Source organism: Eptatretus burgeri, chromosome 4 (genome assembly GCF_056783735.1).
Source record: "Eptatretus burgeri isolate ZD-2024b chromosome 4, Ebu_testis_v1, whole genome shotgun sequence".
In the NCBI taxonomy this organism is placed as follows: Eukaryota; Metazoa; Chordata; class Myxini; order Myxiniformes; family Myxinidae; genus Eptatretus; species Eptatretus burgeri.
The window spans coordinates 117,948,606-117,974,968 of record NC_140964.1 but is presented as its reverse complement, the minus strand read 5'-3'; the positions used below and the strand labels follow the sequence as shown (position 1 = coordinate 117,974,968).

At 37.7% G+C, this 26,363-nt stretch overlaps 1 long non-coding RNA gene across 1 annotated transcript; it reads left to right on the top strand.

Annotated features, from left to right (window-relative positions):
- Window positions 1-10,147: 10,147 nt before the first annotated feature.
- On the top strand, window positions 10,148-13,531 carry LOC147028958 (uncharacterized). Its single transcript, XR_015056964.1, has 3 exons — window positions 10,148-10,206; window positions 11,470-11,541; window positions 12,079-13,531. It is a non-coding gene; the product is annotated as an uncharacterized LOC147028958 (long non-coding RNA).
- The last annotated feature ends 12,832 nt before the right edge of the window (window positions 13,532-26,363 follow it).

Here is a 26,363-nt window from a genome sequence, read left to right as displayed (position 1 = left end):
ACATGCATATGCGATTGAGGGCTGAAGGTCAAATATTTGAGGAGGTTTCTCTTGGTACAACAAAATATTCACATTGTCAGAGTGAGTTAAAGAAACTAAAATCTGGTGGTCTTGGGATATTAGAAACTAATCATGAAGGATGAGACAAATTATTTATACGTCTGAGTGGGGTTAAGATTTTATCATTCAGTTTTGATGTTGATGAAGAAACTCAACGCAGATGAATGAAAAGCAGAGATGCAAGTATTAGCGAAGAAGAAATTACAACTCGTATTAATGTAAATAAAGAATTTGATGAAATATTTAAAGAAAAGGATTCATTTGAACACATCTACTTGGATGATGAGGAAAAGGAAAATTTCCCTGTTGATCTTTACAATTCATTAAATGATGTTTTCCAATAAATAAATGGATGCGAAAGAAAGAGCAAGAACCTTTAAGGTTTATCAAGAGTTGGTTTCAAAAGTTGTAAAACAACAGGAAGACAAAAAGAAGAAATGCAGACAGAAACTAACGGGTGAAGAAGCATTTGAAAGAAAACATGACAAATTTTTTAAACCACTTTTAAAAACTTCCCAAGAAAAAAATTATAGATGTTTCCACAGTGCGCACAATAGAATATACTCCAAAAAAACTTCAAATGTTAAAATATTTCAATCAAATGACGAAGGAAGAATTAGAGAGTATAGGAGAATTACAATGTGATGATGAAGGATTATTTCAACAACTGGAAGAGATTACTCAACCCCCTGATTATATTGTGAATGCTCTTCAAAACAATGAATATTCAGCGGAATGAAAAACCAAAGCAGGACTCATTCCAACAGAACAACCAGCAATATTTCATCTTGTTCAAGAAAAGGTATTGATATTTAATGATGAATTAAGGTTCTTGGGGTCTGCTCAACCCCCTGTTAAACTAAATCCTAGATTAATGTTTCTTCTCACAAAAGATGGAAGACATGCTTCAACTGTGAGGGATGAATAAAAGTATTTTGATAAACCATTGGATAAGAAAAATAATGATGATAGAGTATATATTGATCTGCTGGACACTCTTAATTATAGGGTTAGTCTTTCTGGTAAACGTAGCAAGAATGAGAATGAGAAACACATTATTCGGGCTTTAAGTAGGCTTGGTTCAGGTGTTAGTTTTCTTCCAAATGACCCATAGCAATTAGTTAAGAGACTGTTATTGTTGTTACGTAGTAAGAAGGCTGGAAATAACAATTGTTTTAATGAAGCATCAGCCATTTTAGGCCAGTTGATGAACATGAAAATAATCAATAAATATCAATATACAGTCAATTATCTCATATTAAATAAGATGAGAAGCACAGTCCTAAGTTTCAACTTCAGAACAAGCAACCAAACATCTTCATTCCCATACCCACTACAACTTGACACAACAACAGAATATGAGGCATCTTTATTGTCCATGGAAAGTTATAATACCTTATTTAATATTACTGAGAAAAATGACAAGTTTAGTTATAATCCGGGAAGTGGATACAAAACGAGAAAAGTTTCACCTGGAGCATATGAGATTTCCCAAATATCTTCCGAAATTATTCGTCTTATGAAAGAACAGGGTGATGATCCAAAAAATATTGTCATAGATAATGAAAAACACACTTCAAAATCAATCATTAAACTTAAAAATAACTGCAAGATTGATTTCACAATTGATAATTAATTTAGAGAGTTATTGGGTTTCTCCTCAAAAAAGATTGAAAGTAATGGGATGTTTTACAGTGATAATGTTATTCAAATATCCTCAGGAATAAATTGGGTATTAATTCACTGTGATTTGATTGATGGTGCTTATAATGATGGAATAAGAACAAATACAATATTTTCATTCAGCGCATACTCAACCCCAATTGGTTATAAATTCAATATGGAACCCAAAAATCTGGTTTATCTCCCTGTGTCAGGAAAAACCATATACAGAGTAAATTTTAGGATAACTGACCAAGATAATCGAATGATTTATTTTAATGGAGAAGTTATATCCATTCGAATTCACCTACGTGAAGTTTTCCAATAAATAAATACGATGGTTATTCTGAGAAAACACGAGTTGGGAAAATATAAAATAATTACAGGGGATGGGATGTTCCTTTCCCCATACTACAAGGGTGAAGGTACATATCTTGGTAGAGGATACTATAAACCGAAGAGACAAAGGGGTGTTGGACATCAATTTAGAGGAGATGGGATAATTGATACTCTAATGGGTATTGGTTCAACTATTCTTAAACATAAAGATCTAATTGGTTCAACTGCTTCTGCTGTGGGAAATGTATCGGGTGCTGTAAAGAGTATAAAAGATGCCAAAAAGGAATCTTATAAATTACAAGCAATAAAAGAAATTAAGAAAGGCAAAACTCAGTTGTCTCCACAAGAACGGCACAAAATAATTCAAATACTTGGCTCAGGGTTTCAAAAGTTTTAACATCTTTTTTCCAAAATAAATACAAGTATGGAAGCAATTGATAGTATTTTTGATTTGGATGATACCATTGTCATCTCAAACTCAACTAAAAAAGAAGATTACTTCAAGGTAAATGCAATAACTGGAACACACTGGAATGCAAATGGTACAAAAAGTTTTGAAATAAATAATCAACAAACTTATTTGAATCTATCCGAACGTTTCTTGTTGTGTTAATTTGCATTCACTAAGGCTGGGAATAACACAGACGCTACACTCGTCAATGATTTCCTCTGGAAAATGTTTGATAGTGTTTGTTTGTATATTGGAACAAAAGAAGTTGAAGCTGTTCATTATGTCTCTGCTGTTTCTGAAATGATGAAATTTACACAATATTGATTCAGTGATAGAATGGGAAAGGGGGCTGACGAAGGTTTTATTCCTGATATGCCAATGGGAACAAATGCAGACCCTTTATATAGTCAAAGGAAAGGAATGTACAATGATGATACAAAAGCAGTAAATAGTTTTACTGTGGCAGTTCCTCTTAAAGGTATATTTGGATTTTGTGATCGTGATGAAGTTCCGTATGGTCTTAAAATTAGATTTCAACTACAAAGGAATGATAATGAAAATAGATTACTTTTTGGTGTTGCAAGTGCTTTTGTTGACCAGAATAAATTTGTAATTGATGAAATGAGTTGGTATATTAGTGACTCTACTCCTAATCTTAAAACAGAAGAGTTGTTGAACAGAAGACTTAACTCAAATAAATCACTCAGTATATCATACCTCTAAAGAAGATGTCAACACGTTAAACTAAACCAAACCACTTACACGTGGAATTTGGGTGTTCTGGAAGGAAAGCCACGATGTCTGTGGAACATTTTTGAAAAAGCAGATGGTGATACTGCTACAGATAATAATAATGCATTGAGTGATAATGCTAAGGTGAAATAACTTCTTGTTTCTCTCGATGGAACATTTTATCCACGAGATAGATTGGAAATTAATTGGGAAAAAAATGATTTTCCTGAAGCATACAAGTCTTACCAAAAGGTGTGTGAAAGTAATGGAAATAAAGAACCTATTTTGGATATGACAGCATTTAAAAGTTTGTATACAATCTATGCGTTTCACCTGAGTGCTCAAAAGGAAACTATAAAGTCGAATCGAGTGGATACTTCCTTATACATTGAAAGAGGAGAGAGTGAAGGAGTTGATACATATTGTTTGCTTTTGGAAGAAACGGAATTACAGATTCATAGAGATAATGGTGTTCTGATTAGTCTCACATAATTTTTGTTAAATAAATGATTGGTAAAGTACCAACTGCAGTATATGTTAATCAAATCCATCTTCATAAACTATCATCTTGTATTCAAAATCAAAAGCCTTGTATGATTAACATTAATACAATTCAGAGAAAACGAGCAGTAAGAATTGATGTTTTGCTCACAAGAGAACAGGATAAAATATTGAACGATACTGACTCACTTTAAACTAAAAAGACAAAACCAATGTTGAAAAAATATTCAATAAGAGAGACGAGTGGAGGATTTCTCCCATTTCTTATTCCTTTATTTGCTGGTTTAAGTGTGGTTGGAGCATTGACGGGTGGTATTTCTACAGCGATGAAAACTGCCAACGAAAGGAAGGCTCAACTCCGTGCTCGAAATAATTGGAAAGACATAACAAAGAGTTGGAGAAACAAATTAGAGGAAGCGGTGTAATTGTAGATTTTGCTGAAAAACTTGAAAGACTGCCTGATAAAGCGAGATTGTTAGTTGGATATATGCTTTCTTCTATCACACAAGCAGGTGTAAAATTAAGTAAAATGGCTGATGGATTATATCTTTCTAATAAATAAATGAGCATTGATGAGTGCTTTAAAGAATTTGGAAAGAATACAACAGCAAATTTACAACTTGTCAAATATTGTAAGAAATTAAAAATTCATAATGTGGTTATTTGTATGAGAGATGAATTAACAAACGTGTCTAAACATACAAAAAATATTATTATGAACTTAGAAGATAATAATGGGAACGGTTCTCATTGGGTTTGTATTTTCAATTGTCGAGACAAATATTATTTTGATAGTTTTGGTCTTCCACCACCTGTTGAAGTCATAAAATTCTTACAAAATGGTGTTTATCAAACATTTCAAGTCCAAGAATTAAATTCCAAGTGTTGTGGTCAATTATGTCTATACTTGTTATTTCAACTCAACAAAAATACATTTTTTAATGACGTTATTTTTAATCTAATATAAATGACATGTTGGTAAAGATGGTTCGATATTTGTTGTATCCCAAGAACTGGATATTGATTTATCAAATTATTACACAAAGGCACAGGCTGAACGACATAAATATAGTATATCAAAAAATATTAAAATGAAAAATGCTTATAAATTAATAAACTATCCAAGCCTGACTGAGAGCGAATGACTTGGCAAGATTAAGCGATTTATCACAATATATATATCCTTCAATAAAACGGCCGTGTATTCCAAAGATACAGAAGTGTCGATTTTATCTCCAGGTCATACAGAATTCACAGTTCCAGTTAAAATACATTTTTTATGAAGAAGGCCATATCGTTTGTATGAGAATAGAACGATGGTGGTATGATATGAATGATTTAGGGTATAATTGGTCATTTAAAATTGACCGAGAAGACCTGGAACAATTAAATAAGTCTCTTAAGGAAGAATATTATCCACTTGGTATAGAGAATGAGTTTTGTGGAAGCACGATTAGTAAACAACAAATAAAAGAATTTAATAAGGGTAAATATAATAATGGTTTTGCCCTAGTTTATATCAAGAAAACAGAAAAAAAACAGGATTATATATATGATAAGTAAGGAAATACAAAATTATTTAACTGTGGCAAGATGGGGAGGTGTTTCCTGTCATAATATTATTCTGTCATAGATTTCTAATACATAAATGACAGCAAGAAGGCTTCAAAAAAAATTATCATTTCTGTGTCCAAGCATACCTTCAAGAAAAGGGTATTCGGTATTTTAATAAATATGTTCTACAACATAAGAATGAGGTATTTACAATAAAAGATTGGCTTTATACTGATGTTGATAAACCAACAACTTTGGATTTAATTAAAATGTTTCATAATGAAAAAATTATAAAGTTAAGTTAAGAAAACGTAAGGCTCTTTTAGAAATTCAAAAGAAATTTTGTTGGTTTCCTGTTGTAAAAAAAAATATTTTGGATACAGGAATAACAAGAAATCCTGATGAATATATGTATGATATTCTCTGGGGTGTAAGTGATTCAAGGATAGTAATGGACGAGGAAGCAGTTGAATAGAGAGAAGAGGAGGAAAAGGAGAAGAGAGAAAAGGAGGAAAAGGAGAAGAGAGAGAAGGAGGAGAGGTAGAAGAGCGAGGAAAGAGAGAATAAATAAATACAAAAATATGGAAACCAGTGAGATTAAAAAAAGATTGGGAGTATTACAGAAAATGAATAAATCTCAATGCACCGAGGAGGAAAACAAAGAATTGACAAGTCTCTTAGAAATATTTTCGACAAGACTATTGACATCGTTTTCAGGGGAAAAATATTGACTTTAATGAAAGTTTTTCATTTTTTTCTTAAATAAATGGAGGAGAGAGTAAAGACGTTTCTCAGGATTCTTTATGTTTTAAAAATTAAGATTCAAATGTGCATGTTGGAAACTAAAAAGTTTTTGCACTCTGTGGGAATTTTTCTCATAAATGAATGAGTTATTGTCTCAAATGTAAAAAGAAAACTAATCCTAAAAATATCTCATGTTTTAAATGTAAAAACAATAGGGTTATACCTAAAGGTATATGTTCGGTCTGTGGTTCAAAACAAAATCAATTTATCTCCAAACACAAACTTGGAGGAGATATACAAACGTTTTCATCTGGAAGTAAATTTACAACTACTGGAATACCAGGGGAATTACATCTACCAGGGTATTTTTTCTCTGGTCCGGGCACAAACTTGGATAAAAGATTTGATGAGGCAGACAATCCTAAACCATGGAGTAAACCCATCAATAGGGTAGACAAAGTGTGCATGTGGCATGATATTGATTATGGGCATACCACAACTTTGGAAGAAAAGCTTGAAGCCGATAGAGAAATGTTGTATAATTTGTCTCTGGTACAAAATCCAACCTTGAGAGAAAAAGTTGATAGGTTCATCATGAAGAAGATGATCAGTACTAAATTGAAACTTGGGCTTGGTAATTCAAAAAACTTATAGGCTCTAATGATGCCATTAAGACTCTAGAACAATTAGCTGATTAATTACATAAACCAATATTCACAAAGTTTCAGAGAAGGAAGGTTTATTCCAAGGAAGTTGATTATATCTGGTCCGCTGATTTGATTGAACTCAATAATGATAAGGGGTACAAGTATTCTTTAACCGTTATCGATTTGAGGAGTAGATATGCATGGGTTGTCCCTTTAAAAAAACAAAACAGGTAATACTCTTACTCAACAGATAATACTCAACAGATATTTAATAAAATACTCAACAGAAACAGGTAATACTCAACAGATATTTAATAAAAGTAAGAGAAAAACTAAAAAATTGTGGACTGATGAGGGTAGAGAGATTTGTAACAAGACATTTATGAATTTTCTAAAAAAATAACAGTATTACATTATGCAGTACCTTTAATGAAGGAAAAGCAGTTGCTATTGAATGATCGAATCGTACCTTAAAAGAGAGACTATATAAAAAAATTCACACAACTCGGTTCACAATGGTCATCTTTTATTCAGGATATTGTAGATAAGTATAATGACATGATTCACACGTCAACGAATACGAAACCATCAGAAACATTTACAAAATTTAAATATGAAAAAGAGATTAATGTCAAAAAGCCGAAGTTCAAAGTTGGTGATATAGTCAGAACATATAGATGGAGATCTCATTTTGAAAAGGTTTATACAAAGCGGTGGACGAATGAACTTTTTAAAATTGTTGATGTGATAGATACAGTTCCTTGGACTTTATAAGTATATGATTTAGAAAGGGAAGAGATTTTAGGTTCATTTTATTCACAGGAATTACGCAAGACAAAGATAAATTGAATTTTTTTGAATCCACCCCTTTTTGACTCCGCCCACACAAGCTCCACCCACCACAAACCCCACCCACATAAACCCCACCCCACACAAGCTCCACACACAAACCCCACCCACATAAACCCCACCCCACACAAGCTCCACACACAAACCCCACACACACACAAACCCCACACAAGCTCCACCCACATTCATCATATTCACATAATTAGTGATTGGTTAATTAGTTCCCCACAGACAACATGTTTATTTAATTATAAAAAAAATCTCCACCCATCCACACAAGCTCCACCCATCCATACAAGCTCCACCCATCCACCCATCTATCCACAGAAGATCTCAAGAGAGATCATCCACATAAATCCCACCCACACAAACCCCACCCACAGAAGCCCCACCCACATATAAACCCCACCTACACAAGCCCCACCCACAGAAGCCCTGCCCACACAAGCCCCACACCCTCATCCCCCTTTGTGCCCCCACCTCCCTCATCCCACTCCCCACCATCCCCACACACACACTGGGAAGGGAGGGGGTGGGATGAGGGGGTGATGGGTCGTTGGGGGAGCGCACCTACCCCCCCCACCTTTCTTTAAATTTCCTTGATTCTTTTCTTGTAGTTAAGAATCAGATAATTATAAGAAAAACAAGTATAATTAATCAACATTGATAATAATAAAAATTCAGTTGTAAAACTAGATGATATTTCCAAGCAGTCTGCTTCAGATGTCTTGAGAATCAGGTCAGATTCCTGCAAACGATTAACTTGTGTGCTTGGTTCATCCAGATAGGTTTTTAAACTGAAAAATCAAAAAACAATAATGTGTTAAAACGAGAGAAAGAGAGAGGGAGAGAGGGAGAGAGGGAGAGAGGGAGAGAGGGAGAGAGGGAGAGAGGGAGAGAGGGAGAGAGGGAGAGAGGGAGAGAGGGAGAGAGGGAGAGAGGGAGAGAGGGAGAGAGGGAGAGAGGGAGAGAGGGAGAGAGGGAGAGAGGGAGAGAGAGGAGAGAGGAGAGAGAGAGAGAGAGAGAGAGAGAGAGAGAGAGAGAGAGAGAGAGAGAGAGAGAGAGAGAGAGAGAGAGAGAGAGAGAGAGAGAGAGAGAGAGAGAGAGAGAGAGAGAGAGAGAGAGAGAGAGAGAGATAGAGAGAGAGAGAGAGAGAGAGAGAGAGAGAGAGAGAGAGAGAGAGAGAGAGAGAGAGAGAGACAGACAGACATTCACGTGCATATTTCTCACCTTGAAGTCGGGCCTTTTAAGATTAGAGGAGGTGCCAACAATGCTTCCCAGTCGGTAATGATTCCTTTCAATTGAAGACTTAATTAATAATCAGTTGCATCACTGTCATTCTCAGAGAAAGCATTCACAAACTTACAAATGTTCTTCTCCACATGATTCAGGACTCTCTTCATCAGATGAAAAATAGTTCATGTTTCAGTTGTTTCTCAAAAGAACAAAATGAGAAAAATTATAAAGCATTCAGATGTGAGAGTCAACTTTTAAGGAAACTTTGAGGAAGTGGAATTACCTAATCTTGGAATTTCCAGGGCGTGTCCACACGGGAAATGACTTGAGGCAGTATGACTCATTTTCACAGCACGAGTATTCTGAAAATATTTTATTTCTTCAAGCACCAAAACTTTGGTTTCGTAAAATGGGGAAATAAAATAAATATTCCAACTCGACGGTGATCAAAAAATGGTGATGTCTGTCTTTATACCTGTCTGATTAAGTGAATATACTCGACTCCTTGAATGGAGTAAGTAATGGGGGAGAGATCGATCTGTTCTTTTGACCCCATGGACTAAAAGACAGAGGGGGAGAGAAAATCATTCTCCTGTTTTAACTGAATGAGCCTTGAGATAGAGATCTCCCTATTAATTTGTATGGGGGGAATCAGTCTCCTGTTAAAGGTTTTTAAAGGGGTTTTCAAAAAGGTTAGCCTATATATTTGTATGAGGTTTTTTAGGCCCTGAGACTGTCTCAAATTAACATGAGCTTGTATGGGAGAAAATCATTCTCCTGTTTAAGATTTTTTGAAGGGGTTTTCAAAAAGGTGAAGCCTATACATTTGTATGGGAGGAATTAGACTCCAGTTGAGGGGTTTTTGGGAATCAATTCAAAGAGTTTTCCCCATTTTCCCATTCATTTGCATGGGTGCCTCACAAACCCCATTATTCATATATATATATATATATATATATATATATATATATATATATATATATATATATATATATATATATATATATATATATATATATTCCTAAGAAATAAGGAATATTATAATTTCTTGAATATAAAGAAAACTCTTGGCATACCTTATGCTCTTGTGAGTAAATTCAAACAACTGTATGAAAGTCATTCCAATATGTGGATGCATTCTCCTCAGCAAGAAAAACTTTGATTTATACACCCTCGTGATGCAGTGCTTCAATCATCAGAGTCATCAATGACTTCACACTGAGAGTAATGCTATTTTAATTTCATGCACTTTAATTGGCTTATAATGGTGTTGCACTTTCTGATGAGTGAGCCTGCAATGAAGGCACTCTCAAAACAATGAACATGTGAATATTCATACAATAAAATGTTGACATTCCTGTTGACCATTTTGCTTCATCAGAACCTTTCCATGCCGATAACCATTGCAGTCGACCCGAGACTCTACGAATGGTAGGCCTCAAAATAAACATCATATCATTTCCTATCACATCAGATCATGTGCCCAAATATCAATAGATCAATTTGTACTGTGGCCTGCAACAGTATCCACCCCTACCAGTAATGCCACATTTACATGAATTACAAATTATGTAGAAACGTTTTCTCCAAATGAACTGTTTTATTCATAACTAATGAGATCAAACGAAACACTGTTATCGTTGAAGGAGGTTACATGTCATGAATACCTGCAAAAAAACATGTGAAAATCAGAATTTACTGGTTGTAAAAGTATATTCGGCCTCTGCGGTCAGTACTGGGTGGAAGCACCTTTAACAGTAATGACTGCTACAAGTCTTTTTGGGGAGATCTCGACCAGCTTTGCACAGTGAAATGGTGAAATCATTACCCACTCTTCACGTGAAAATGGCTCTAGTTATGCTAAGTTTGATGGAGAGCGTCGATAGACTGCAATCTCCAAGTCTCACGATAAATGTTCATTGGGTTCAAGTCAGGACTTTGACTGGGCCACCCAAGAACATTTATTTTATTCTTATTCAGCCACTCCTGTGTGGCTTTCACTTTGTGCTTCGGATCATTGTCAATCTGAAATGTGAATATCTTAATCGGTTTCAGATTAATGGCTGAATCAATCAGGTTTTCATCAAGGATTCTCCTGTACTTTGCACCGTACATTATCCCTTCTCTCCTGACAAACTAGGCTGTCCCTGCTTATGAAAAGCAGCCCATAACATGATGCTGCCACCACCATGCTTGACATTAGTGATGGTATTGACTGGGTGATGTGCAGTGTTAGCTTGCACCAGACGTAAAGCTTTGAATTTAGACAAAAAAGTTCAATTTTTGTCTCGTTTGGCCACAAAACATTTCTCCGCATGCCTGCAGTTTCATTGAGATTATTTTTTCTCAAACTCCATACAAGCTTTTTGTGAGTCATTTTCAGCAATGGCTTCTTTCTTACCTCCTGTCCATATAGGCCAGTTTTGTGAAGGGAATGCAATATTGTTGATTGATGAACACTGACCCCAATCACGGCTATAAAGCCTTGCAGATGTTTCAAAGTCATTATGGGATGTAAGATGACATCCCAAACCAGTTTCCTGTTTGCCCTGCTGCTAAGTTTGGATGGGTGACTTGATCTGGGTAGAGTCTGTGTAGTATGATACCTCTTCCACTTCTTAATGATGGATTTCACCAAACTCAAAGGGATAATGAGTAACTTTTGTAATGTTCTTGTAACCCTCTCCTGAACAGTGCTTCTCCACCACTTTATGTCTGACTTCTTTGGAAAGCTTCTTCTTCATGTTTGCCACTTTCGTTGACCAAGTGAGTTGCACCTTAAAACTCCTTGGATAAGTGGGGGAGCTTAATATTTTTAAGTTAAACCACTGATTGCAAACAAATTAAACTTATTGCACTTATTTTGTAACCTTTCAAACAAATAATTTTCCCCTGAAGTGATTTTGGGTTTATTAGAGAAAGGGTTTGAATACTCATGCAACTGAGAATAATCTGATTTTCTCTGTTAATCTAACTTATTCACATTTTATCTGCATTTTCGACTTTTCTCACTTTGGAGTAGTTTGTGAGAATCCATGTATTTATTTTGATTTGAAAGCATCATGAAATAAGCTCACATGGCATCAAAATGTGAAAACTTTGGAGGGGGGGTGAATACTTTTGCAGACAACTACAGACAAGATTTCACTTCACCCAGACTGTGATCTTTTTTTATTTATTATAATTGAAACCTTCCTTGGAGAAAAGGAATGAAGTATGGTGGAATAGAGAAGATCTGTACTTCATAAATTTGGTGTAACAACCAATTTTTGGTAGAGCAACCAATTTTTTTCTTCCCTCCAGGTCTTCACGACAGCTGTTCACCACCATCTCAGAACACCTCCAGTTTTTCCTTCCTGAGAGTTTGCTTATGTGTCCATATTTTTCATCCCATGTTTCTTCCCTGAGCCCTCATACTTCCCCACACCCCTTATTTTCCTTTTGTGGTTTTCTTCCTCAATGTTTTCTTCCTCAATGTTGTCTTCCTCAATTTTCCTGAATTTTGCCCCTTAACCCCGCTGTTGATGTGTTTCCCCTCTCTCCCTCTTTCTGTTGTTCATTATCTTCTGTTACATCCTGATCTGTTCTATGTTCCAGCTCCTCGACACTTTGCTATGGAACTATGGATCAGTTGTGAAAGAGTAACAAGCAACACACAAACGCACAAACACTTGAAATTATTTATAAGATTTCCCCAAGTTTCTCCAAGTAATGTTCAGTCCTTTGCAAGAAAATTTAAGACCCGACATCATATCTGATTGAACCCCCTGTTTCCTCGACGAAGGCAGAATGTGATGTATCATTTCCTCGACCTGATGTGTCTTGTGAAAATCATTCACAGGTTTACTTCTACTCCCTTTCCTGGCAAGCTGTTCCACATTTTAACTACCCACTGAGGATAAAAAACCGATTTCATTTTTGCTTTGGCTCTTTTATTGTTCCCAATCTCCACTGTATGTCCTCTGCTTCAACCAAAACCATTTCAAACAAATCTACCTGAGTATTCGTTTTCAATTCAATTTAATACCTCTATTTCATATCTCTCCATAATTTGCAACAGAAAAAGCTTGTCGTTTAACTTTAGTTATGGCTGCCTGGGATTGTGTTGTGTACTTAAGTGTCTCATCCATGATTGCTCCAATAAATTAAATCCCTTGAGTATAGAGACTGTACTTGAAAATATCATTGTTAAGAAAATGTGTATAAGTTGCATGATGACACAGAAGATATGGAATAAATGACGATTTCATAATTATTATAACTTTGGGATTTATAACTGTAAAGTTGCATGAGGCCATGGTGGAGGATAACATTAAAACAATTAAAATAAATAGGGACAATTTCATAACTACACCAGCAGGTGCCGACAAAGTCGTGGTTTTGAATGTCCCATGCTATTTTATACACACTTATTATTAAATTGTGCCTGGTGTTGGCTTAAAGGTTCGGGTAGTGGGCTTGGGATCCTTGGGTCCTGAGTTCAAATCCCGCTAGGCTGTTGAATTAATACCAGATGGGGTTGACTCAGCCTGTCATCCTTCCAAGGTCGGCAAAATGAGTACCAGCTTGCTGGGATGATTGAGCCATTCGAGTATCCTATGTTGGAGTGGTGACCCATCCAGGATTGCGCCCAATAGACCAGGAGACTGCTTTGGCAGCTATTACTCTTTGTGCAGAGTATGGTTCCAATGGATTGAAATGGATTATTAAACTAGATCAAAGACAGTTACAAGTGAATGCAAATGTATCGCCTGATTTGTGCTACTTATGAAGAAATATATATATATATATATATATATATATATATATATATATATATATATATATATATATATATATATATATATATATATTTTAAATCAGGGTGCAAAGTCTGTGTTCTTGCAGTGCTAAGTTCTTTTTCCTGTGCTTACATATTTTGATCTATGATCTGTGTACAATTGAAACTTCTTTCTTTAAAACCATAGAAAGAATGACTGAAAAACAATCCATGAAAACAAATATTGCCAAATTTTGGTGAATCTAAACCGTATTTCTGAGGCCACATAATCAGGGTTATGGCACATACCAAAATATTCCTCTATGAAAACCTGAATGTTGAGTATTTTGGCCACATAAGACAGGTGACCATATAATTAATGTTTATTAATTACCAAAAACAGGACAAAGGACAGATAAGGTCATAAATAGGTTAATGTGCCCTACCTTCCAAAAAAGCTTCTTGGACATGCAAGATGTAGCATCATCATCAATGAGTGAACACACAAACCTTTGAAAAATTAAGATTCCAGACCAGTTGTCCATTTAATTTGCTCTTGTCTGTCGGGGCTGTATTGTACAATATAATTGTGCCAACCTCCTCTGGATTGGTTGAAGGATAAATTCTGGCAGACAAACAACCTTCATTTCATGACCATTTTGACCTTTGACCCCATGTGTAATCAAAAGAAAAAAACACCAAACTGTCTGCCTAATTCAAGCACGATGGACTGTACTAAGACACCATTTTGCCAATTATTTTCTGGATTTGTTGAAATACTGTACAGCGGCATAGAAATCCAAAAATCTTAATTTTGTGACCAATTTTGACCCATGTGTAATCCTGAAAACAACTCCAACCTAAAATTTTCCAACTCGTCCCTACAGGAACTATTTGAAAGCTATTGTGCCAAATTACATCTCGACTGACTAAAATACAACGGCAAGACAAAACGTGTGATTTTAATGTTTTACCTTTGAACCCTTAAAATCATAAAGGGAGCCTAAACCATATCATAATTCTGGGTGTATTGAAGCAATATTCATCCATGATACATTTATAGAGGATTGGCTCTGAAATCAATTAATGGTGTCTGATTGAAATTTGTTGCAGAAAAAAGAACAATAAGAAAGCAACATTGAAAAAAAAACAATACATCTCCCCTCCTGTCGGAGGAGGGGAGAAGTAATGATTATTAAATATGAATTGGTGCACAGTAATGGGATTGGGTTGGCCGAATGCCATCAGACGTTTCTCCACACAGACGGTTGAATAAAAAAAATGCACTCCTGCAAGAGGGATTAAAGGAGATTAGAAAATCACGATCTGGACGTAAAATATTTTTCTTCGAGATGTCATTTCATTTTTGTGTAAAATAATTTGTAAGTACTTTACTAGTTTGGGTAAACTGATATTTATACACTGCATTTCACAAACTGATAATGCAACCATTTATAGCTTGTTCACCGAAGAGTTTAAACCACATTCTTTAAAAGTGCAAGCTGTGTATGCTGGAACCATGTTTACATTGCAAGTTCCCCTTATCGGTGGTGTGGTTTAACATAATGTTGTCATTCAATAACCACATGAGGCAGAGAATTAGGAACATTGAGTTTGAGAGTTTGGACCCAATTAGTAGTTTTCTGTTATTTTTTTCCTCTCCTGTTCTGCACCGACCTTACACATCCAATAAAATTGCTGAAGTGAAACCATGGGGCTGATTTAGGGTGGCTGTGTGTGTGTGTTTTCTGGCTGATTGGTTGCTGGTTGCTCTTCATATCTGAATGAGATTTTTCACGACCTTGTGAACCATCTGGTCAACTTGTCTGCAGTGCAGAAGCTGCTTCCCAGATAGCAACCATACTTGAGAGAGCAAGAGGTATAACCTGATGTCAAGGAACTTCCAATAAGACGAGGCACACCACTTGCTCCCCACAGTTGAGACATGAGTGCTGAATTTAGCCAGTGTGCTGGTGATGTCCTTCATGAAGAGTTGGCGAGTTAACGTGGGATCCTTACTCTCCACCAACTAATGCTTAACAGATGGGATGCCAAGCTTAACCTCCATCCAAGGGATGGGCGGATGGCACACACATTGATGAATTGCCCTGCCTGTGAAGCATCGGGATGATAGTTTATAGCTGCGATGACATTAAAACCCAGGTGAGACAGCTCATTGGTGAGTGTCCATATATGTAGGAACTTGGTTATCCTGGTGGACTGGCTAAAATTAAGGAAACAATGAAAGGAGGGGGGGGAGCATGAAGTGCGGGCAGAGTTATGACAGTTTAAGGAAGGGTGAACTGTTGTATAGACTTTGGTGATCAGTTTAAACGATAAAATAAAAGTGTCTGAAGCAGTCCATCTATCTACATGTTTTACCATATATTCAATCATGTGTTCCTTTTGCTGTTGAATCGATCACCAGTTGCTAATTTGGTGCTTGTGGCGAGAATTTAGAATGTGGCCAATGTACTGTACATTCACATAATGGCCTATTCGTTTTTCAAAAGCGACTGTGGCATTTTAAACATTTACTATAAAATGATAACAGACAGGATAGCCAGATTAAGCTCCCCTCTGAAGGACAGCATACCTATACCTATACCACAGCATGACAGTTTATAGTCAGGTCAGGAATTTAACCCAGAGGAGACAGCTCCAACATAAGTGTGCTATCTCAGCTACCACATCTGCCCATTGGAGCTAGTGCTATATCGTGAAAAAGGTTATGTACTGTTGGAGAAAGAAGCAAAATCAGGTGAAAGTAGAGGGAAAACTGGATTAGCGGGATCCAATCTTGGACACTATATCTGATCTCAAAGCTGGGTTGTACTATTTGGATTTCCCAGGTTGTTATCCCAGGATTAGATCCCATATCCTTTGTTAATTAGTCAACAATGATTTACCAACCAGAAGAAAAGCCCATCAAAATGATGGACAACCCTTTTGTATTTTCACACTATTCAGTCTTTAAAACTTGGGCTGAAGCCAAAAGTAAGTACAGTACAATAACCTTAATTTTATTTAAAGTCCTACACATGAGACGTTACTTGGGGAAGGATGGTGGTGAGGAGAGCAATTTGTCAACAAAATACACAGTTTCTGTTATACACAGTCAAGCACACATGACATCAACAGAGCCATCTTCAAAACAACGACAAAGCATCTAAAAATGCAAAACTTAATCTGGTTTTGTATTCAGACTTCTTCTTTTGTATGCTAAACATGATGGAAATAGCTAAAAAAAAAACACTGACGATTTTAGGCGACTTGACCTTTTGATCTCAAAAGGAATATATGGCTTCAGTGGCCCAATATGCAAACCCTACTCCAATTTCAAGTCAATCGGATAAAAATTGAAGATTTTATACAACCTTGACCTTTGACTTTTTGATCTACAAAAACAATTCGTTTCTATCTTTTGATTGGTAAACCAATTCAGTGACCTGAGATGCAAATTCTTTAAATTTCAGGTCAATCGGATGAAAATTGTCAGATGCATGTGACTCTGACCTTTCACGGGTCAGGTCAGGTTTGGGAGCATGAGACGGAGCAGTGCTTCGCTGTGTCCAGTTTCCTCCGGTACTCCAGTGGCCTCCACCTGGTCATAACCAAGGCAGATGCCTAAACTATCCCCAACTCCTTGAATGATGATCAACCTGCTGCAACCACAAGGAATGTGGTCGACTCATTGGCCTCCACTGATGAGGCTCACTTGCTGAGAGAATCTGGTGAGCAGCATCAGCGTCAGGAAAATGAGCCACATGTCCATACAGCCACAGCTGATGCTCACAGACTATGCAGGTAACAAATCTCATTTGAGTCTCTCTTAGCAACCGCTCATTGGACACAAAGTTCAACCAGCGATAGCCAAGGATTCTCCGAAGAGACCTGGTACCAAAGGAATTAAGTCTCCATCTCAGATCCCAAGTCAGAGCGCGTCTCACATCCATCGAGCAAGACTGGAAGTACCAAGGACCTGAAGACTTGGACTTTCATCTGCCCGCATAATTACTGACAATGCCACATGCCATGATCCAGTGAATACATGACTGACCCAGATGTCTATTGACATCTGGCTCACAGCCAACAGAAACATGAGTATCACTGCCAAGGAAAGAGAATCTCTCCGTGACCTCAACATCCTCACCACAACCAGGTACAGACAGGATAGCAGCATCCAAGATGTCATTGGAAGCCTGGATATTAATTTTGACCCAGCAAACCCATAATCCCAGCGGCTTCGACTCCTCATTCAGCACCTCGAGGGCCCCCAAAAGGATATCCAGAGTCTCTGCAAAGATGACTGCATCATTGCAAAATCAAGGTCAGAGATCTTGACATACCCAAACGATGCAACACAGCTTGATCTCTCCGTCATCCTCCCTATAATCCAGTCCATACAAGAGCTGAAAAGTGTGGAGGCCAGTAGACACCCATGAGGAACTCCATTAACAACTGGAAATAAGTCAGAGATTGTATCACCACATCTCACAGTACTCTCAGTACCAGAGTAAAGTTCAGAAATCCTAATTTCCTAATTCACTGAATCAAATGCTTTACAGAGATCAACATAAGCTGCAAGCTGCCACTGCCAAAACTCTCATCTGCGTTCGGTGAGGACCCACATGGCAAGGATATGGTCAATCGTTGACCTCTTTGGTGTAAAGTCTGACTGCTCTAGGCGCCGGTTCTCAAGAAAATCATGGGGAACCCTATCAATAATTATCTGAGCAAAGACCTTGCCCGGCATTGAGAGCAGCGTCACCCCTTGGTAGTTATTGCAGCCCTGGTGATCACCCTTCCCTTTCCAGAGAGAGAAAACAAGGCCTCTCTTCCAGTTATTTGAGATGATACCTGTGTTCCAGGCAGAGCAAAGAACTGCATGCAATGACATGAGTACAGCATTTCCATCAGCCTTGAGAAGTTCAGCATGGATGCCACAGATCCCTGGAGCCTTACCCCATTTAAACCGGTTCTCCGCAATCTGTGTTTCCACAAACTAAGGTGGATCACAGTTGATTGGAGAGTCAGCAATGGGGAAAGTAACACCCTGACATCCAATTCAACAGCTGGTGGATGAGCCTGATACAACCACTCAAAGTGACTAGCAAGAGGGCCTTCACTTCGGACTCCTCTGTAAAGAGCCCACCACCCTCCGCTCTAACTGCAGTACACAGGCTTGGAACGAATGCAATGCACAAATTCCCCTGTAAGCAGGATGAGAATCACTTAGTTTTGTCCTTTTGACTAAATTATTAATTTATCTTCTCCATATTCTCATAATAAAGCTTTTTTTGAAAATTTGATGACAAAAGCTCAAATGGAAAAAAAAATACGGCCCAGACAGACACACAGACACATACACAGAAGTGATGGCAAAACCCCATTATCGCACTGATCCTCGGATGGGCTAACTGGAATGGCACTTGAGAGAAGCATACCTCCGTAAGGCTGAACAGTTTACGTTTTGTATCGCACTGATGGGCTTGATCTGAATCCGGATCTTTACCAAAATCTAATCAATTCATCCTTGTCACACACCCATCCTGTCCACCAAATTTTGTCCACATCCATCCATAACTTTTTGAGCTAACCAGCTGACAGCCATAGAGACTAACAGACAGGCTGAGAGCCATAGAGACTAACAGGTGTGAAAACATAACCTCAATCCATCTTCGGTTGGGAGGTAATAACAACTACAACAACTCTAATCACAACAGAAATCAGGCAAATTGCTCATCTCTTTATTTGGACAAACATGAAGAAAAACCTTAATTTTTTTACCGTATTTTTCCATGATTCAGCCTTGAAAAGTCAGGCTAAAACAGAAATTATGCATAAAAACCTTAATTTATTGCACAAGTTGCTCATCCCTTTATTTGGCCAGTGTATGGACCATAGATCGCTGCCACGGTCATGCTAGAGAATAATAAAAATAACCCATGGTACATACACGTAGCAAAACATCCCTACTGCTTACTAAAAATACGAGGAGGTTCTGAATTAGACGATCATTCAAATTTGATAGCATGAGACTTGCATGGACTTGTCTCCAGTTCTGCTCAAACCTGACAAGCCACTGCATGCATCCACATAGGTATCAATTTAAGAGTCCGTTCCCTTTAAGGTATTTCTTGCAATAAGTCAAATGTCACCAAAATATATTGATCAATCCGGGACACAAAGAAGAGATATGTTCTGATATGTTCAACACAACAGTGATTGAATCATTGGCTGCCTGATCTTTGTCTCTGTCCTTTGAGCCTCACACAGAGATTTGACAAACATATTTCCACCCTAAAATAACAAATGTTTTTAGTTATTAGTCAGTTCACATGAACATTTCAGATCTGTAGCAGATGAAAGTCTCGGCAGTGCCGTAATGCCATCGAGATGGTCAAACAGTTGGAAACACCTGGAATGCTGTCTCTTTGGAGTCTGCAAGGAGTTGAGGCTCATGGTTTAACTTGGACATACATCATATGCCTGACATACACGAGGAGACATCAGTGTACTTTTTCATAATTTACGAGGACATTGGTAAACAATGGACAAATCAACACAGCATATGGAATTTGAACCTTTGATCCCAGCATCATGAGCTAAGTTTGAGAATTTTGTGGTGCTTTCATAACTTACATGAACCTTGTGTTATCCTGCAGAATTTTCAAACAAAATTTGATGTGAATGTTCTCCAAAATGGTTAGACGATGGTTATTGGGTTTGACAGACTTTAGAACAAGTCAAATCCAGCTGGATCTTCGGTTCCCAAGCTCGAACCGTGCCCACCACGAAGTTTTATAATTGTTTCCAAATCCCAGGAGTTAAAAAGCTTTCTTGGTTTTCCTTTTGTGCTTGAGACGAGTCCAGCTGTGTGCAAAGCACGAGTTCTATAATTCTACAAATAAGTGTACACTCTTTACAGCCACATCACACCGTGCATACACATATTGTCACTTGATATTTACAGATATCCTGATCCATTAAATGTGAGTGGCATAGCAAAGAAAAGAAGCAGCTGGTATGTGTAAGATTCTTCACAAGGCAGGCAGGTAACCGTTGATCAATCAGAAATTCAGGAGTGAAACGGCAGCATGAATGTTAAAGATTCTCATGTCAGATGTGGTGAGGGATTCTGATTTACTATATAAGAATGAAATGTTTCAAAAATAAAATAACTAATATATTCTAAAATACAACATTATTCACATTGTCCGCTCGACTCGCAAAGTTTGCAAAATAAACCACGTTTTTTTACATAAAGGATTTAAATCTTGATGAGGGATTAAGTTTATGCCTGTGTGCGAAAGCTTTGGGAGACTATAAACATCTAATTTGTATTCCAACATAATTATTAATGACACCCATGAGTTCATTTCCATGCAAAGCTAATGTCATGCAGTTTCACCAAAAGAGTTTAAAGGCAGGTCATTCACTGTGAGCATTACCAGCATGTTTAAATGTATTCAAGTCAGTATTGAAACCGTTTTGGGGTGGTTAAGGTGTGGAAGCAAAACACCTCGAATATCTCTAATTGTTTAATATTTGAGAGGAGATCGGTGATCAGTAAGTCAGTAAATATCAGTTTGGCCTGACAAGATAATTTATTTTTTGGCCTCTCTGCATTGACTGTTTACGAAAATTTTAACAGACTAGCAGGAGTACCGGTGTTGCCCGGTCTATTCTTTGTGAGGGCCTAAAACACTTCCCTTCACCTTCGAAGGAATGTGGCCGGGGATTATTGAACATTACCTTTCACATAGCTACAAAGGCTTCAGCACTATTCACAATTTAAAAAAAAAAAATCCCAAAACTAAGTTTTTTGTTTTTCAAAATTTTAAAAGTTTTTTCTGCAAAAACACTCTTTGGGGCTCAACCATGAACCTCTGAAAGTTTGACGAAAATCTGTTCAGCCATCTGAGAAAAATAGCAACACGCAGACAGACACAAACGGCTCTTATAGTATAGATTGGCTAAATAGCCTGACAGTGCAAATGACTATTTGATGAAGCACATTGCAAGTGCTTCTGGTTGTATTATATCACAAGTAACCTTGTGCGTTTTGATGTAACTTTGGTCAAAGTTTATTAGAGTTACCCAAAAATGACGAGTGAGTTAATATTAATGGGCATCTGTATTGATTTACTGCATGGTATCATTTATCCAAGAGGTAGTCACGAGGAGGAAAGGATAGAGTGTGTTGGTTTTATAAAGCCATATGGATGTAGTCACGATGACATTAACAACGAAACTTTCCCATTTAATGAATGAGTTTGGAAAGTAAATAAACATGGATTAAACTAGAAAAGGTAATTATAAGGTATAGTGATGGGACGTTATTTTTTTTCCCCCACAGTTTGTCGAAAAATCCCACCACTTTTCAATGCTGTTGTTCCAAATGAAAAACAGATGACAGTATTTTCAGAGTAGCTTGAGAAGAATATGTCAAAGTCGAGGAAATCAAACAGAAATCACGACTTGGTATTGAATCATTTTATCCACAAGAAGAATGTGTCGTGCTTTCATGTTTGCTTGTTATGCTGACTGACAGACATGCCGCTTCACAAAGTCTCTAAATATTCTGCAAATCTAAGGCACTTGTTTAAAGGCAGTTGGAGAATCAACCACTCAAATCACTATGTGCACACAGCTGCTATTTTGTTTCTGTGAAAGATATTTCAATGTTTCTACATTGTTTGCACGGTTTGGCAATTACATAATATCAGGGTATAGATGGTGGCTCGTTGATGCGTGTTTGGCTAACAGTGGTATTTGGTAGTGGTGGCTAATTGCAGTATTAGGGATTTGGATTTGAAGTTTCATGAAATGGATCTTCAAGAGAACTGCCACAGCACTACTGGATTGTTGGTTGAAACCCAGCTGGCTCATTAATGATGGCAGGTACAATGTTTCTGCACAACCTGGTTTGGTCTACTTTTGATACGAATATTCTCATTGTTGATGACCCTTTCTTTCTTTCTTTCCTTGTTATACAAGGTTGTTTGGAATGTCTATTTGTGTTAACTTTCTCATCTATTTACAGCTTAAACAAAATGTAGTTTTGTATGTATATATATATATATATATATATATATATATATATATATATATATATATATATATATATATATATGTATATATATATATATATATATATATATATATAATACATATATATATATATATATATATACATATACATATATATATATATACATATACATATATATATATATATATATATATATATATATATATATATATATATATATATATATATATATATATATATATATATATATATATATATATATATATTTATATATATATACAGTCAAAGCTCGTTACTATGCCACCCGTCGGGACCGAGCAAAAGTGGCATAGTAGCGAGAGTGGCATAGTAACGAGATTTTGTAAAAACGGCCTTATTTTCTCAAGTTACCCATCTGTAGTTAATCTTTAGACAAAATTTATTCCAGCAAGTAAAAGGCACGACTGTTGTATAAGCGAAGCGAACGGAGAACATACACACACTAACAGAGTTCACACACTAACATATGGCATGGCGAGAAATTCACGACGCACAAAGCTTTCAAGAATCGTCGGCTGGCGCATCTTCTTTCGGCGGATCTCGTGCATCTCGTTGTCCAGCCGATCGCACGCTTGCATCACACCGGGCTTCCCGCTTCTCTGCTGCATGAACTTCCGGACGGTGCTACAAGCGCGCTGGGCTTCCTCGAACGGAACGATTTCCTCCTCGACAGTTACCTCGTCATCTTCGCTTTCCACCGGCTCCTCACTGCACAGAATCTCCTCCAGCGTGAAATACCCGCCAGTCGCGAGGCGCTCGTCGGCTTCGAGAAAGTCAGACAGCTCGATCTCCTCGTTCTCGTGCATCTTTTCCTCGGCAGGCAGAGCTTCCCAGATGTCGGGCAGCTCCGCATCCTGTGGCTCAGTTTGGATCTCCTCATCGATGAACTTGGCCTTCGCGAAACAGTTCCTGATCGTCGACTTGCCGACCTGCTCCCAAGCACGCCGGGCGACGTGCAGAGCGTCGAGCAACGTGAACTTGAACTCCTTTCCCTCGTCTATGGCCTCAAGCCGGCGGCATAGCAGGAGCTTCTTGTAGTGGCGCTTGAGGTTCTCTATGATTCCCTGATCCATTGGTTGCGAATTGGCTGTCGTGTTGGGTGGGAAGAAGACCAGTTGGATGTTGTTCAGCTCGAGCTCGGGAGGGTGGCCAGAGAAGTTATCGAGACAGACCAGCACTCTGCGTCCCTGCTGGCCGAGTCGTCCGTCCCACGCACGCAACATCTCCTTGAAAAGCTCCGCCGTCATCCACGCCTTCGAGTTCGCCTTGTACTTGACCGGGATCTCTTTGTTCTTGAAGGCACGGGGTTTCTTGGAATTGCCAATCACCAGAAGAGGGAACTTCTCGCTGCCGCTCATGTTTGCCCCAACCAGAAGAGTGATCCTTTGCTTGCTTTTCTTTCCTCCAGTACACCGCTCTCCCCTGAAAGCCATGGTCTTGTTCGGAAGCAGCTGCCAGAAGAGTCCAGTCTCGTCCAGGTTGAAGACGTCGTCTGCGGAGAACTGCCCGAGTAAGGGCCGGAGAACCTGTTGTTGCCACTCAAGAAGGGATTGCGAATCCACCGCTCCAGCTTCGCCCTGCACTGTATTGAACGTGATGCCGTGGCGCTTCTTGAAATTGCCCAACCAACCGTCGCTCGCCATGAAGTCTGGGATGTGCATCAGCTCGGCCAGTTTCATCGCCTTCTCCTTGATCAGATCGCCGCTGACAGGCACATTCTGTCCTCTTGATTGCTTCAGCCACATGAGCACTCCCTCATCAAGCTTCGGGTCGTGAGCCTGCGTCAACTTCATGCGCTTCGATGGAAATCCAACTTTGATTGCAGCCTCGATTGCATCCTTCTTGCTGAGAATGCCCTTCACGGTGGTTCTCTTAACTTCGACGCCCCATTTCTTGCTCATCTCCCTGGCCAACTTGGACTGATTCGGCTCCTTCTTCGCGGCATCGATGATCTCCTTATTCTCCTTCAGCGTAAAGTCGGTTCGCTTGCGTTTCTGAGCTGACATTATGGGCTGAATTTGAAAAAAAATGATGTCACTGTTGTACGTGTGCCTGCGTGTCTGTGTGTGTGCTCGCGCTTTTTTGTGTCTCGTTGTGTGTGTTGTGATTGGCTTGTTGTGGCTGGCATCGGGGAGAAGAATCGCGTGTTTTGACACAGTCTGACTATGCGCGTACGTATTGAGTTATGTTGTGCGCAGCTGGACTGTAGTTCGTCGCTTCGCCTTTGGACGTGAGTGTGATAATCGAGCACTGCACAATACAGACTTTTTCACGACTCGTGCCTTTTAACAGTCACACAGTAGTGGCATGGTAGCGAGAGTAGGGGGTGGCATAGTAAATTTATTTTGTATTGAATTTTGTCGGGACCGAGCAAAAGTGGTATAATAGCGAGAGTGGCATAGAAGCGAGGTGGCATAGTAACGAGCTTTGACTGTATATATATATATATATATATATATATATATATATATATATATATATATATATATATATATATATATATATATATATATATATATATATATATATATATATATATATATATATATATATATATATAATACATATATATATATATATATATATATATATATATATATATATATATATATATATATATATATATATATATATATATATATATATATACATATACATATATATATACATATACATATACACACATATATATACATATATATATACACATATATATACATATATATATATATATATATATATATATATATATATACATATATATATACATATATATATATATATATACATATATACATATATATATACATATACATATATACATACATATATACATATATATATATATATATATATATATATATATATATATATATATATATATATACATATACATATATACATACATATATATGTATATGTATATATATATATATATATATATATATATATATATATATATATATATATGTATATATAGTTGCAGGCCAGGAAACGGGTGAGAAGACCACGAGGTGGGGGAAGCTATCTCGGTTCTCACCAGACTCCACAGAATTCTAGGCCATCAAACAGGGATAATTCCGTGACACGGCGGGTCACTTAACTGACCGTGGATGCCAATAACTCAACCGCGTGACCTCGGGTCCTCCCGTCAAGGGGTTAATTGGGTTACCTAATCAATCACGTGGTTTAGTTACCAGGGAACACGCCCTCAATATGCCTTGTCCGGACCGGATCACTTCACCGGATTGGATTCAGCCGAGCAACACTGCCAAGGATATTTCCGCTAAAAGGAACGGATCATTGGGAATAAAGTCCTGGCTAAGCTCGGATTCGGACCATGCTGGATCAATGGAAGAAAAGACAAAAACAAGCAGGGAACATTCCCAATAATGACTTCTTAACAGACAACTTACAAAAGGGGACACAGAGCAGACTTAACTCGAAAATGATAACAATAATAACAATAACGATCTTATGCAGTCTTACTTAACCAGACAGGCACCAGCATACACACACACACACACACACACACACACACACACACACACACACACACACACACACACACACACACACACACACACACACCACGATGAAGAGGACGTGGCCAGCACTCGCGATCACACGACTCCGCTAGCGTATGTGCGGGGCGAACACCAATATTTGTCGGATATTGAGGTTGAAAAGGAATAAGCCACTTCTACTCCGCACACTCGTATCCCGCCCAAC